General features: G+C 36.0%; 1 protein-coding gene across 3 annotated transcripts in view; it reads left to right on the top strand.

Moving 5' to 3' along the window:
* The window catches only part of ADAMTS6 (ADAM metallopeptidase with thrombospondin type 1 motif 6), a 153,716-nt gene that overhangs the window by 41,123 nt on the left and 96,716 nt on the right, over positions 1 to 15,877 (top strand). The window lies entirely within an intron of this gene.

The following is a 15,877-nucleotide window of genomic DNA, read 5'->3' as shown; positions in this document are numbered from 1 at the left end:
CATTTGGAATTGAAAGCTTTGGTATGATCTCTCAGAACATAGTTACAGTTCAGGACAATTCCCCATGGGTAACTTGAAATTTATCATTAGTCTTCTCTCCAGGTAGAAGATACATGTCCAACTTACAGAAGTTGTTAGAATGACTGGCATTGTTTTTAGCAATCACACTGCACAAACATATTAACGATCTTTGATACCTAAGTCTCATATAAGTTTTTGCGGGGTGTTATGAAAACACTTGCTCTGGCATTATAGGTACTGAACCTGGTCTGTGGATAAATGGGGAGATGTTTTTCCTCTGTAAAACCAAGTTATATTATGAATAAGAGATTCAGTTAAGAATACTTAAAAATGTAGAAACTAAAAAACCTGAAGTATTGCATTGTTTCAAATCAAATACTACTTTGATTTTTTTTTTTTTCCTGTTTTTATTTCTGCCCCCAAAATTGTCCTAGTTTTAGCTGGGATAGTTAATTTTCTCCCTAGTAGCTGGCATAGTGCTGTGTTTTGGATTTAGTAGGAGAAGAATGCTGATAACACACTGATGGTTTAGTTGTTGCTAACTAGTGCCTACACTGGTCAGGGACTTTTTCAGCTTCCCATGCTCTGCCAGGTTGCACAAGAAGCTGGGAGGGGGCACAGCCAAGACAGTTGATCCAAACTGACCAAAGGGCTGTTCCATACCATACGACGTCATGCTCAGTATATGAACTGGGGGGAGTCGGCCAGGGGGCAGCGATCGCCGCTCGGGAACTGTCTGGCCATCGGTCGGTGGGTGATGAGCAGTTGCATCACTTGTTTTTCCTGGGTTTTGTTTCTCTTTCTCTTGCTTTCCTTTTCATTACAATCTTTATTACTATTATTGTTACTATTATATTTCAATTATTAAACTGTTCTTATCTGAGTCCACAAGTTTTCTTACTTTTGCCCTTCCAATTCTCTCCCCCATCCTACCAGGGTGGTGAGGGTGAGCAAGCGGCTGTGTGGTGCTTGGTTGCCGACAGGGGCTAAACGACAGCAAAAATAAAAAGATCAAGAAATGATTTGTAAAAACTTGAGGTGACTTCTGATCTGTTGTAATTTTAAAAATTCCAAAACATTGGCAGTAAGATTTTTCTGTTTTGCAGTGAGATGTAATTTTGGTAGTCTGGAATTCATGCAACCTTGCTAGTTACTCACTGAAGAATGATGAAACTTAAGAGCTCTTTTAGTAATGGCTTTAGATTCTCTGTAGGACTACCAGGAGTGTCAAATCATGGCCTTAGTCTGTGGAGAAGGAAGAATACTCAGATCATGTAACTAAAGTATTTTTTCATCTGTTTTATTGTTTAGGTTCTTTCCAAAGTTGAGATGTAGTTCTTAAATGACTTACAGTTGACATGTTTTGATGTTTTAAGAGCACGTTGACCTACAGGGTTTTTGTGAAAAGACTCCTGGATCTACATAGAGTAACACTGGCACCAGGAAAATGTATGAGTCTGTGCAATAGTTTAGACGTATGAGCAACTTAATACAAAGTACCATCAAGACACTACAAATTAGTCCTGTTTTGTCACACACTAAGCTGACTCAGCTAATCTTTCATTGTCAATAAGCTTAGAGTTATGCAGTTATGATCTTGAAGGAAAAGATGCTTTAACGTCAGAACTAGATGGATAGAAACAGCCAAAATTCATTGTTTCTTTCCCATATAGCCACTTACAAATCTGTTTTAAAATTAGCTTTGTACTGAGTTGCTGAAGGGATGATACTTCATGACTACCCAGTGCTGCTGTTGGAGTCAAATCTCTGTTGTAGGTGTCTGTAATATTATGTTAGGGCATCAGGTGTTCATTATTAAATATAGTATTATCATTATTTTATTTATTTCTGAACATTTTGTTCAGGTTTTTTTCTGAAAACTGTGGAACTTGGTATTGTATAAAGCTGATCACATTCAGCTTCCAGATGAGTGTGATTCTTTTCCAGACCTCTTAAGATGGCTCTTTGGATAGCACTGAGGTTGCATTTGGATGGCCTTCACACTGTTTCAGCCAGACCCATGGCAAATCTCTCATTTATTACTCTCGGCAGCTTGAAAAAAGGCGTGCTAAGTGATTGGATAAATTGGGAGGGAGAGGTACAGGCAGTTCCTTAGCATGCACATTAATTTAGCTGTAATGAGAGGTATTTGCTTATATTGTAAATTTAGGACAGTTAGTCCTGCTTAAAAATTGCAAGGTCATAAGTAATGCTGACAAGTATTCATTGTCCAGATTCTTTCAGAAGAAATGTCTACCCTATGAGCTCTTTCAACCACCTGCCAAAGTGGAGTGAAATACATTATGCAATTCTGAACAATATGTTTGGAAACACTAAAGAACAAGAAATTGTACTCCAAACACTAGCAAAATGAAGGAATTTTTCAGTTGTGTGAAATGCAATCTGTTAAGCCATGAAAGCATTTATGGGTCCTTGACCAAGATTGGTTTTGAAGCTATTCCATTTTAGTCATATTTTTGCTAGGATTCTTAATTATTTAGTGGTTAAAAAAATAAGCAGCAAACAATAGCAATAGTAGGAGATGCAATTGGTCAGGAGAATTGTGATGTTTTGCAATTCTATTTTTGGTTGTGTCTCGAGTCAATTAAACAGATTGTTTGGCAATCCGAAAAAGTTTGTTCCTGTGCATGACCCTTTTCAAAAGTGGGATTCTAACTGGTACCATGCTATGCTAGGGGTAGTAACTTCACTGAAATGTGTGGCTCTTCTTTGTAGTCTCTGCACTGCTGAATTTGCCATCTCTCCCTTCATTACTGGAAGGAAACTCTACCTCTGCACATTCTTTTAAGTAGCTGTAGAACTTAAATACATTAATTCATCGTAATATTCTTACATTTTTAACTAATAAAAATTAATTTTTTACTTCAGATTTTTTGCTTTAGGCTTTTACAAGTTCTTCCAGGCAAAAGTGGGAATCTGATAAAAGTACTTATATTTGTAAATTATTTTTATTTATTAAGTAAAGCCACACTTAACATTAATAGAAACACTGAAGTAACTAAAGCTGAACAACCTAAGAACCAGACTATTTTGCACAACAGAAATTACAGTTAATACATTGAGATAAAGTCAAATACTGGTATTTTCTGCATGTTATCCAACCTCTTTCCAAGCATCCTTACTTTATTAAACTTGTATATTGATCCTTATTTCTGTATAATTCGGATGGAAGTTGTTTTAATTCACTAACTTTACAATAAGATAATTTTGTCACTTTAAAAACATGAAATTCTCCCTTTTTTTTCAGGCACAATGGAGAGAAATGTTTTATTGGATGTCAACTTTTCTTGTTTGCAGATCTTGTGGTACTTACTTGCATTTATTTATGATGGTTTAACTACATTAATTGCCAAAACTGGAAAAAACTGATCTGGAAAAAAATAAGGCATACTTATTTTTCTTTTGGCTTGAACTTGGATTTCTTACAGTTAGTGTTTTAGGCAATTACGCTGTCATTGCAGAAGAGAATGTGTTCTACAGGACAATGTCAGGCACTTAAAAATTAACATGTTGTCAACTAACTGGGGAATGTGGTTCAAGAGGTTTCATGCGTAGTTGTTAGTAAGATGTAGGACTGTTCCAACTCAGAGTGGGATGAGGAGTGAGACTTCCCCCCCCTCCCCCTGCCGTTTTCTATATTGGTGAAATTATTTAGACTATAGTAACTGTGGCTGTAATGAAGCTTGCATGTTGAGTGTGTAATTTACTTTCTTTTTCAATTAATATTCTGAAGAGTTGTATTAAAATGTCACTTTTATTATTCCATGATTATTAAATAAACATTTTTAAGATTTTCAGATTACACCTACTCAGAATCTATGGGATTCAGGTTGGAAGGGACCTCTGGAGGTCTTCAGTCAAATGTCCTCCTATAAGCAGGGTGAGCTATGAGATCAAACAAGGTTGCACAAGGCTTTATCCAATCAAGTCTTACAAAACCTGTTTGGGCAACGCATTTTACTGCTCAGCTGCCCTCATGGGGAAGAAGGTTCTTATAGCCAGCCAAAATTTCTGCTCAGTGTTTAAAATTTTATAAGACTTGGGGGAACAATGATTTTAATAGTCTTATGCTAATATTCAGTATGTGGTAAAAATAAAAAACATAAGTTCAGGTCACTTTTAATACAAAGGAGTAGTCTGTTGATTCAAAAAAAAAAAGGTAATTATTCTTTCGTAACATTTATAGAGGAAACCAAACTAGTTTCAGAAATAAAACTGCAAGTGTGTGTGTGTTTTGTTTTTTTTCTTTTTTTTTAAAGTGGGTAAATGCTTAGTGGTCTTAATAAAAGTACTGAAGAGGAATTTACTTACCCACTTCAAGATAGGTTAGCTTTGAAAGACTAGCTTACAAAATTAAGACTTGTATAATGTATGGAAGGTTAAAACTAAGGAATCAGTGAGGAATTCCTTTTGACAATCAGGTAGTTTTAATATGGAATTAATAGTTTAGTTTGAAGAATTCATACACAGGGAAAGGAATCTGACAGGTGGATCCCTTTTCAAGATGGATGGGTGTTGCTGCAGTCCGTTTTCTTTCCCAGCTAGTACTGAGTCTTCTGTGATTCTTTATTGGCAGAAGTACTAAAATAAATTGCACCTGCTCCATCTTACATTCTTTAAGGTATGGGGAACTAAGTATGCGTTGAACTGTTGAGTAATTTCAACTTGTATACAATAAGACTTAAGATGGTTTTTGAAGAGCTGCTGTTGTAAAGTAAGTTACTGTTCTCACGGTATTCAGCCATTCATTCACAACAGTTAGTTGCTGTTGTCATTAAAATGATTTTTAAAAAAATAAGCTAGGCAGAAAATCATCATAATATGCCACACAGACTTTTTTTTGTCTTGAATACAGCAAATATTTCTTCCTGCTGTGTTTTGTATGGAGAAAAAAATGAAACAAAGATTTACGTGCAATTCTGGATTGAAAGCATGCGTTCCACTTTTTGGTACAGACAGACTTCAGAGATCAGTTTGAAGTGCAGGTATTCCATTTGCCAGCACATTTAAAAAAAAAAAAAACGAATTAAGTTCCTTTTGGTCTTAACATGGCAGGACCTTGGGTAGATGCACTCTCACAAACTTGGACAAGACCTCAGTCGTGTTATTCTTCTTACAGATGTATTCTCTGTTCAATTCTTTTAAACTTGTCTTTTTTACAACAGTCATTGCTTCTGCTGCCATTTCATTTTCTCACTCTGTGCATTTATCTTCCTCTCAGTTCACAGGCAGCCTACAGAATTTGTTAGCTTCAATATTTCTTAGCTGTAGAACACAGCAGCAGCCTGTTTGATGGAATTTATGCATGTCATCTGGAGAACTACCACAGATGTCCAGCATTTGATGGGCTTTGTACTGTTCTTTAGAGCAGTGGCAATCAAATTAGTTGCTATCATTTCTTGAAGAGAAGAAATCTTTTATTGTAATTTATTGTAACACGTACTTATAGAAACAAGCACTAAACTTGTAAAACAGATTGTTTTGAGTTTGCTGTTAAAAATTCCTTTTGATACTAGCCGGTGTTAAAAATCACTGGAATGCGGTGATTGTCTTTCTTTTTGACCTTAAAAAGAAGTCAGCAAATAGATTTTATTTCATTGACTGAAGAAGCTTTTAATTACCGCGTTAAGCTACTGAAATTTAGCTCTGTGTAAACACAACTCAATATTACCCAGTTTGTGATTGTTTAATTGGGCACAAGCACAGGGTATATTGTTCTCATCATGTTCAGGAAAAATAAGTTGTAACAGTACATGCTTAAAAGTTTCGATCCTTTTCTCAGAATTTTAAAAAAAATATCAACCAGAAGTAACAGAAAAAAAAATCATTGCTCTTCTTTCCTATTTTGATTCTATTATTTGATAATATTCTCATTTCATTGAAAAGATTTCGGCTACATGTAAAATAAATGTTGTTAGTCCAGCAAATAAAGTATTAACAATTATTGGGAAAAAAATAAAGAACCTTATTATGCCATTGAGTAAACTGGGCAGATATGCCTATGTCTTGAATAGTTTCTGTCATTCTGGCTTTCTTATCTCAAAAGGTTTTAGGAGAATTGGAAAAGAGAAGCAAGGATGATCAAAATATACGGGACTTTCTTTACAAGGAATGACTAAGTCGAGGACTCTCTTACTTGGAGGAGTCAAATTTTGGAAAAGTCAGATTTGGGAGGATATTACAGTGATCTACAAAGTTACAGATTGTATGGAGGGCATAAATAAGGAACAGTCATTCATTGTGTCTTTCAGTATAAGAACGAGAGGCTGCCCAGTAAACTTAGCAGAAGAAAGGCTCAAAACAAGGATAAGCAAGACAGCCCTTTGTGCAAGAGTTAGCTGATGTTGAAACTCCTTGGCAAGTCACTTTATGGAAGCTGGACATATGCATAGGTTGAAAGGTTGGCTAGGCAAGTTCACAGAAGAAAAATCCATTGTGAGTTACTAAATACCCAGACACACATCTGTCTCAAAAAGTCTGAACTGAAAATAGTTGAAGTTTGGAGAGTATTGGGGTAATTGCTATTTTATGCTTGCACTGGTGTTATTCTTTCTTGGGCATTCTCTTAGATCATCATGAAAGCAGGGTACTGGGAGAGTGGAATCTTTGGTCTGGCCCCTGTTGCAATTCTTAGGTTCTTGTTTTTGTACCAGGTGTGGTCTGTCATGCTAATAAACTGCTACTCTTTACAAGCTGCCTCAAGTACCAAGCCTTTTACCCTGTACACAGTGTGAGTAACGGCAGATAAAGTGGACATTTTGTGTATAAAGATGTTGTGTGATCTTCTGAGAGATTTGTAAACTAATAATTTAAAATATTCAGAAAGTGAGAAAAGGAAGAAAGGCCATATCTACAGGAAAACTTATAAATATATTTGCAATATGTTATTGCTATAATTTATCTCATTTATTTCTGTGCAACAGAAATAAAACTTGGTTAGTAATCATAGCTGCTAGCTGTGTTTTCCCTCCTGCCAAAGGTCTAGACTAGTGGCTTCCTATAAATGGTTTAGCGTAATATTTTCTGCTGTGTGGCAGGATGCCCCCAACCACGCCTATGTAATTAGTTTTGCTAGTCTTCTTTTTTCCCAGACTTTGTTGCATTAGCACACTCTAAAAACCATTGCCCTACAAGCTGCTTGAGCTGCTTTGAGTGAATGCCCTTTGGACAAAGGCTTTATGTATTAGTTGCCAGACTTTTCCTGAATGCACTGATAGAAAAATTATTAGCAGTGTACTTGGAGTAGATAGGCAGAAATTTCTGTTCTGTTCTCTCGGCCAGCTTTAGCTAATCACATCCATGTAACTCCATCTAAATTTTGGCTCAGTAGTGAGAATACAATAAAGCTATGGAATCACTTTTGAGGAACAGAATACAGCAAATTAAGTATTAGTTATGTTCTGGTGATAGTGTGAATTGTGAATCTCTCAATTGTCTCCGAATGGTAATGAAGTAACAGTTGTCATTCAGGTCTGTAGCTCTACATTTCTCATGCACTAGTATAAAGATTTTTACTGTGGATCTGGAGATATCCCATGGAAAGTTAGTTAGATATGCCACAGGAAAATTTTGAAACACTTCTTGTAGTTCTGCTAGATTTAAACTCTCTGATTATTTTTATGGGTTCACAGTCTCCAGCTTGCAAGCTTTGTGCCTTACTATCATAATTAATTTTCAAATTTCTACAATTTTGAAATCTACATATGGTTTATCCAGATAGAGGGGTTTTTAATGATTTTGTTGAAAGATGTCTGGTTGAGGAGTCTATGTGTTGGAAGGGGACCTAAAGCCTAGCTTGAAGTAGAGTTAACATGTTCTGAAGAAGGAGGATGGATTCATCTAAGGTTGGGCTACAACTGCTAGAAGGCGTGGAGCTCCTTCTGTGTGATGCCTTATGCTGTCTGTACTCTACAGTAAAGTGATTCCAATATACTGAAAACTCGGGCAAACCTCTTTAGCTAGCTTGGGTGCTGATGTTAAATGCAGAAGCACAGAACTTGGTGCTGGGTGTAAAAATGGAAAGAAGCAAGATGGATCTTTGAGTAGCTACCCTAGGCTGAGCCTGTTGATGCTGCTATGACTGCTGTGTGGATATCCCTCAAAATTATGCTTATAGTAGGATAGGCCTATTTGTATAAGCTAGTTGATGACAGCTTGAACTGTCAGTCAGTCTTTGGTAATCTTAAAGCTGTGGAGAGAGAGAACTCTGCTGGAACTTATGTTCACTGAGGATCTGAAAAGAAAATACGTGGAGGAGGGTGGAATGAGCTGGAGCAGCAAGCCTGTACATGTTGGATACAGAATAGAAAAAAGGAAGAGATAACTTCTAATGATGGAGAGATGGAGGCAGAGCAGAGAGTGAAGTGACATTGCTAGTCCAGGGCCTGCAAGGGGCAGGCTTTGGAACCACAAGTGCCTGGCTGTTTCTTCAGTGCTGGAGTTTGCTTATAAAGCTGTCTCTACTGTAATTCTAGAGTCTAGACTGTCAACTAAAGTAGTCTAACGAGTTTGTTCAAGTTCATTTGCCTTCATGATACTGTGGTTGAGCTGATACTTTCTTACTTTATAGTCATGTATGGTCTACAGAAAGGTTCTGATTGGAAGAAGAATGTGGGGAAGAGAAGTATTCTTTTCCAGAATTTCAAATGATGCTAACAGTATGTCAGTGGACAGCAAGGAATTATCTGTATTTTTATGCTACCTAATTTTAATCCACTTAATAGTACTTTTCATAGGAGCAAAGATTGCTCTGTGGTAAGTGTCATATCTGAACCAGTCAGCAGTATTAATGCTGTTTGAGTAGGGTTTTTTTTATACTAGCAGAATACTGACATTGTTTACTCTTCTTTCTTAAGTTTCTGTAGGTGTCTGTCTTGGATACTTAACTAGATTGTGATCTAATAGTTTATAGCACTTGTTATTCTGTACTTTCCATTACTTTATTCTCTTCTCATTGCTGTAGCTGGTAAGGACGTGTTTCTATATGAGGATCATGGCTTACATTGGAAAAGGAAGCTTTTAGTCTGGATGGCTGTAAAATATACACTGAAAAATGCCAAAAATGTATGTAAATACAGATAGTCTTAGAAAGCAGAAGATGGCTAAAAACCTGAATGTATTATTTCCTCAGAATAACAAGACTTTAAAGCTAGTACTCTGGTTTTTGGTATGATGACTTTTTATCAGTGATTTGAAGTGGTGTGTCATATCCTGGGGTATGTCTCGAGCTGAGAACTGCCTCAGGGTCTTCATCTTGTCTTTAGAACTATTTTTGTTTACAAACTTATCTATGAAGTCCTCTATTTTCATGTAATTAGTATCTTTTGCAATAGCTCTGCTGTATGCTTGCATGACACATCAGTGTAGTGTTGAAGAAAAAAACCCTCTGTTGATGTATTTTTCATGAACTTACCTGAAAATTTTTTTAAGACATTCTAGGGGTGGAATTTGCATTGAGAGAATCTTTTATTAAATCATAATCTCAAAATCAGCTTTGTACGTCTGTCCTAGGTACACCGATAATACTGCTGATTATGGTAAATTTGCAATTGCTATTCTAATGCTGAAATTGATGAAGACAAATGACAGCATTAAAAAAATTGTTTCAGAACAGAGTTTATTTTTACTGTTCCAACTGCATTTGCAGTTTCGAAAAAGTAGTATGGAAATGTTTCATCTACACTGCAGTTATTTAAAATATTTCTTTTCATATAAATCAGGAGAATTAGAACTTACAGCAGTAGTAGTTTTTCTAGCTGTAACTCAGAATTTCACTTATCCACCCAAGCAGAGTATCAGAAGAAAGTCCAATAGAGCCAGACTTCGGTTGTCTATGGCAATTTTAAAGACATGGAAAACTAATAATAGAAAAAGCTATTTCTGTTGAGTGATGTGTAACATGTATATTATGCTTTTCCTTCCTTGGTTTAAATAGCTCTTTTTGGTTTGAGGTTTTTGAGGAAGAAACCAAGTAAGACGTGTACTTTATTTTAAGGCAGAATGCTGTTGTGGTGTACCACTTTCTGTAAGGCTAAGGATATGCTGTAGTAAAGCTTTTAGAAAGACATCAAAAAGTATTGTGTTATAAAGAGTATTGCTGTTTGGAACCTGTGCAAATCTAATGAATGACCAAATTATCTTGAGTGATGAACTGCTGAAGAATTATGATACAAAACTTTTTATAAAAACTGACCAAAAGTCAGTGTTTGTTTTATAACTATTTTTCCACACAATTCTCTAGCATTAATGACATTGTCTGCACTTGCAAAATAACCACTTTTTAATCATAGCCACGTATATGTAAGCAAAAGAATATGGTGAAACTACAAGCTACTCACTGTTTTTTCACTTTTATTTTCCGTAATTTAGAAATAGGAGTTGGAATTGTCACATAGTTTGAGGTCTTTGATCCCTTTAAGGGAAGTCTAAGATTGCAGTTTGATGCAGCAGTAGTTCGGTTTATAGTTCTAGATGTTGGAACGAGGTTAGCTGAATTTTTTAAAATAGCTTTTTTTTTTGGTCTGGTCTTTTAACACTTACTCAAATGCGAGACATATATGATTGGGTGCATAGTTAAATCATGTTGTATAGCATGAAGAATAAAAAGTAAAAAAGGATAAAATTCTAATGAACACTTTATGTTTAGCATTGAGCAAGGGTGTATGAAAAGGACAGTCCTTATTTGAATAGCTTACTGTCAAAACCTACAGTAATAAAAAGCAAGTGTCAAAAAGTGTAATTTGGTTTAAAACTAGTGAAAAGTAAAACCTTCCTTTCAGAGATAACATATTTGGAAATGTTTCTTAAATATGAACTCTTAATAATTTGTAGTAGTTAGCCCTGTTTCCTCATAGTCAGGACAGAGCCAGTTCTTAGGTTTTATTTCATATTCTGACAACCTTTTCAAGCATATTAATTGGCAAATCCTGTAGTATCATATATATGAAGTACTTGTTCAGCTGTCTCAAAGTTATGAAGAGCTTCATGTCTAGTCATACCTATTTGTCAGTTTTGTCTAGCCTGAATTTCCTTATATTAATGAACTTTTTACATCTATATTCCAGCCATCTTGGTAGGTTTTTCCTCAGCAATTTGCTGTGATTATACTTTTTGTTTCCTAAACTCTTTTTTTGCTAGGAAATACTGCTTCAAAAGCCTCAGTTATTTCTGTCAATACCTATCTCAAATATTACTCAGGCATATTGGTAGCTTTCAGGTAATTTTAGAGTAGGTTAATGTTCTTACAAGTAGTTTGTGTTTCATACTGGTTTTGAACAGTTTGCATTTCTAGTAAGAGTTCTCATGCTTTATTCATTTATCATACTTAAAGAAAATACATGCTGTGGGTTTTTCTTGTTGATTAGTTAAATTCTTTGAAGTGTATCCGATGCTACTATACATATATGTTTCTGTTACAGGTATACTTCTATCTCAGTGTTAGTTTGATGCAGATAGTCCTTTCTGGCACAGTGGACATTTCCAGTAACTACAGCTAGTAATAACAGTGCTTTATAGAGACTCTTTTCCTTTAGTGGGCCATTTCACATAATCGGATTGGTGAAAAGGGCAATGTTGTCCTTGAATGTATAAATACACATTAACACATAAGAGGTAATTCACTTTGCCTTTGTATCTACTACTGTTAATACCACTATTAGAACAGCTTTTTGAATTTTAATACACATGCTTCAGAAGGTTTTAAAAGCTCTAGAGCTCAAAGGAAGGTGGCAGAAAGGCCACAGTGTAGTTGTGAGATGCTGACAAAGTTCAATTTATTCATCTGATTTAAAATATAATTAAAAAAAAATATTTCAGCGTGAAAGAGATCTCCACTGGGACGGAGGGACTCAACTTTGCTGATAAAGGCATAACAACATCCCTCAGATAGATACTGATTTTTTTTTTTTTTTTAAAGATTGAAGAGAAATTAACTAAGTGCTAAAGACATTAGAAGAAAAGTCAGTTAAATACTAAGATGAAATCTATACCTCTGAAGTTCCCAAAGCCACGGAGCTGGGGGCTTCTATTAGGGAAGGTATCAGTCTGTGCTGTCCTGTTACCCCTGCAAGCGCTCACACATGACTGCTGTGGAGGGAAAGGCAGATGAACTGGATAACCTAGTATAGGTGTTCTCAAATTATGTTGAAAACAACTCTTAATATGAGATTGAATAGCTTTTAAGGAACAGCTTTTTATCCTATGTAACTTCTAGAATAAATTACTTACTTTGTTATGCTAGGGGTGGGTGGAGGTATGATTTAATCATTATGATGATTTCTAGCCTGTGAATTTGTATGTTTTTTTCTCTCTCTCTTTTTTTTTTTTTTTTTTTTTTTTTTAATAAGGGAGTACACTTGCTTACCTAGAACTGTGTGTGAACTTCATGGTTGTACAATTACATGCATTAGGCCTGCAAACTGACAGGTTGCAGGGATCAGAAAGAATCCTCTCTCCTTTCCCTGCAACGTACAGCTAGACAGGAGAGAAATGTCTGTCTTCCCCTGGGGTGTCTGGGATTGGCTGTAGCTGCAAATAACTTATCTGACAAGACTGAGCATTGCTTACAGGATTTACAGAGAACTCACCTTACCTACATATTTGATGTAAGTGTCCTACTCAAATGATCAGGATCATACTACCCCTCAGGTTTGCAAAGGAAAGGGATTTTTCTGCACATCAGAGTTCCTGATAACTGAGGCTTCTTTCGGAGATAGTCTGTAGCTTACATCTACACTAATAAATTAAATAAACATGTCAGTGACTTTTTTCTTGCACTGAGGACCACTGGCACAGAACTTCTTGTGTCCGTACTAATAAGCTGACTCCTCCAGAACAGAGTAGCTTCATATGTTTTGCCAGTTCTTAATTCTGTGTGGCCACTGTCTGAACTTTTCCTGGGAATTCTTTGGGTTTAGTTGTTGTCATGGGCCAAATCTGTGCAAGGAAATTTTTTATTAACAATTTGATGGACTATTAAAACGGTTTGATAATACAGATAGTAGAATTTCAGTGTCCAGGAGTGTAGTCCCTTTCACTTTTTAATTCAGTGGTATAGGTGTGTATTTTAGAATGGTGCATGCTCATATCCTGCCAAAAAAGACTAGATTTTTTTCCTTTTTAAGGCCCCTTGAAGGGCACACTAACATTTCCTGTCTGATTCATGGCATGACAGGAGACTATTGCTGCTCCAATTTTTGACCATCCTGTTGAACTGATAATAGTCTATCTCTGCAGTTTCTTTCTGGCTGGTGTGTCAGTCAGAGTTGTCGGTGACAGCTGCACATCCATCATGCATTTCCCACCCGTCTAATGTGGGTTTTCAGCAGCCCTGCAGGTGTACCCAGAAGTCCCAGACCTCTTCCCCATCTGCCTCATTAAATGACTTCTGACCCATTCAGGGTGGGAATGGATCAACAATCTTGCTTCATACCTCTTTCCACATTCCACTTCCCCAGCTCAGTCACATTTCAGTGACATATGCACTTTATTAGGAGGCATGTGATTATCTCTTCCAACTTGGGAAAAGGATTTCCTTGGCTGTCTCAAAATGATCAGGCTGCCATCTCATCCTGAGGTTTTTTGCAACCTGCATATCTGTGTTCTTACATTCAAATTTTGTGTGGTGGCTCTCTTGCCCATTTTGTCAGTGAATCAAAAAGAAAATATATTCACACCTTGCAAACTGCATTTTTGCATACCTCTCGTGACTGTTGTTATCATTTTTAATGGTTGGTTGAGATAATTGTTGGTTTGAGAATTTACCTTTTGGTTGTCTTTGGCTCCTGAAGTATTTACTAAGGTCCTGGTGACAACTGTGGCCCATCTTCACCTTTGTGTTGTTTCTTTTTTTTTTGTTTGCTTGTTGTTGTTTGTTTGGGTTCACACACACACCACCCCCCTAGCAATTAGACCTATCTAATCTCATGGATAATCTGGATGATTTGTCATTTCAGGGGTTTCTTTGCTTGAAGCTACTGTCTGGCAAGTATTGCCTCTGTAGTCTTCTGCATTTTGGAACCCAATATCTGTGGGTTAAATAGATTCCTTGGAAATTCAAAGTAAAGGTAGAGGAAGTGGTGTCAAAACCAAAAAAAGACAAGTTAGGCTCATTTGGTTAAATCGTACAGAGAAGCAAATGATAGAATTGAGCACCTTGGTACATAAAAATTGTAAGAGCTTTCAAACAAATTGCAAGCAGAAGCCATCCATGTGAAAGGAGAAAAAATGAAAAAAGTGGCACATGAAGATGATATAGACAAAGTCAGTCATTGGATATTGAAAACTTAAGAGGCTTTTTTCTGTTAAACTGAGGCATAAGAAAATGTATGAATGCTCCTTACAGGAAATTAATTATTGCCTATAAAATATGAATATTTAATGAAGACATAATTAGAATACATTAATACCCGTGTATGTTCTTGCAAAAACAATTGGTGTATTGGAAAACAAAATGATGTTTTCCTTAGTTTTATGATCTAATTTAAGTTTCATTATCATCATGTTTTTTTACAAATGCTAGCCTATGCATAACGAAGAATATTCACTACCTAGAATAAACAGAAGGATGCTGTGGTCTTTGTTTTTCAAAAATATAAGAGGAACAAGGGACTTAATTCTTGTCATTCTCTCCTATCACAGTTCCTTGTGAAACTGAACTGAAGGTGTGGAGTAACTTCAGATTCATACCTGTATGAGAGTAAGCAGGCCATAAGGGCAAGTTTTCAGCTCTGCTGAAATCAGTGATAACATTGTACTTGAATTTAGTGGAACTGTCTTTCTTCTTAAACATCCATTTTATTTAAGGATGTATGCCTTTAATTGTTTTTTTCCTCTTAGCATTGGATATTAAAAACACTAGAAGACCAATACTTCCTGTCTATTGCACAGACTTCCTTGTGTTCAGTTCTAAACTACATTTTAAAGAATTCAAGCAAGTTTGGGGTTTTTTCACTAAATAAGCCTGAGCCCTCTCTACTTTCTTTGAGGAACAGTTTTGCATGAACTTCAGTAGTATTAGGTTCAGACTCTGTCCTAAATACAGAAATAAGAAGTTTGCTTCCTTAAATATGCCACAGGCAGGAAATACTCAGTAAAAATCTTTCTTTCTCTGTATCTGTGTTATCCTAAAGCTTTGTGACATACAAAACCTGATTATATTCAAACACATTTTATATAAGAATGCTGATTTGATTAACTCTCCCTCTCCAAACAGCAAATGGGAAATCAGTGACAGCTTTATGTGCATATAGGATGACATTGAACCACCTCGATGAGATCAGTGCATATGAACATTTGAGTTCAAAATTAGAGCTTAATCCCACAAACTACTCCACACTCAGTACCTTTAAAAATCACAGGAATTCCATGTGGTCACAGCAGTCTACATGCATGGAGAGTTTACTGGATTTATTCCAAATTTTAAGCTTTGTTATTTTGTCCATGGATTTGGCTTACAGACAGACCTTAACTCTTTTAGCACTGAAATGTATGTATCTCGTGATCAGTCTCCTATGTGATAACAGCCCTCAGGTTATTTTTAACAGATACATCTGGTGGCCTGAAATTAGTAACTATTTGGGTTAAAAATTAAAGCATAAAGATGGTATCTTTTCATCTTTGTTTTCACTTATCATTCAAAATAATAGAAATTATTCTGAAGCATACTGCAAGGAAATCAGTATAAATCCTTGAAAACCGAAGGTATTGTAGGAGTGTGCTCGTATCACTAGCCATATCATAGGATTGCATATGGAAAACATGAAGGTGTAATTAATGAATTGACTGCTGCATGACCATTGCTGTTATTATTAGCTATGCCGCAGAAAGCATTTTAATT

Source organism: Pelecanus crispus, chromosome Z, assembly GCF_030463565.1.
Source record: "Pelecanus crispus isolate bPelCri1 chromosome Z, bPelCri1.pri, whole genome shotgun sequence".
NCBI classification, from domain to species: Eukaryota; Metazoa; Chordata; class Aves; order Pelecaniformes; family Pelecanidae; genus Pelecanus; species Pelecanus crispus.
The sequence above is the reverse complement of the archived record's forward strand: the minus strand, read 5'-3'. Positions and strand labels throughout refer to the sequence as shown.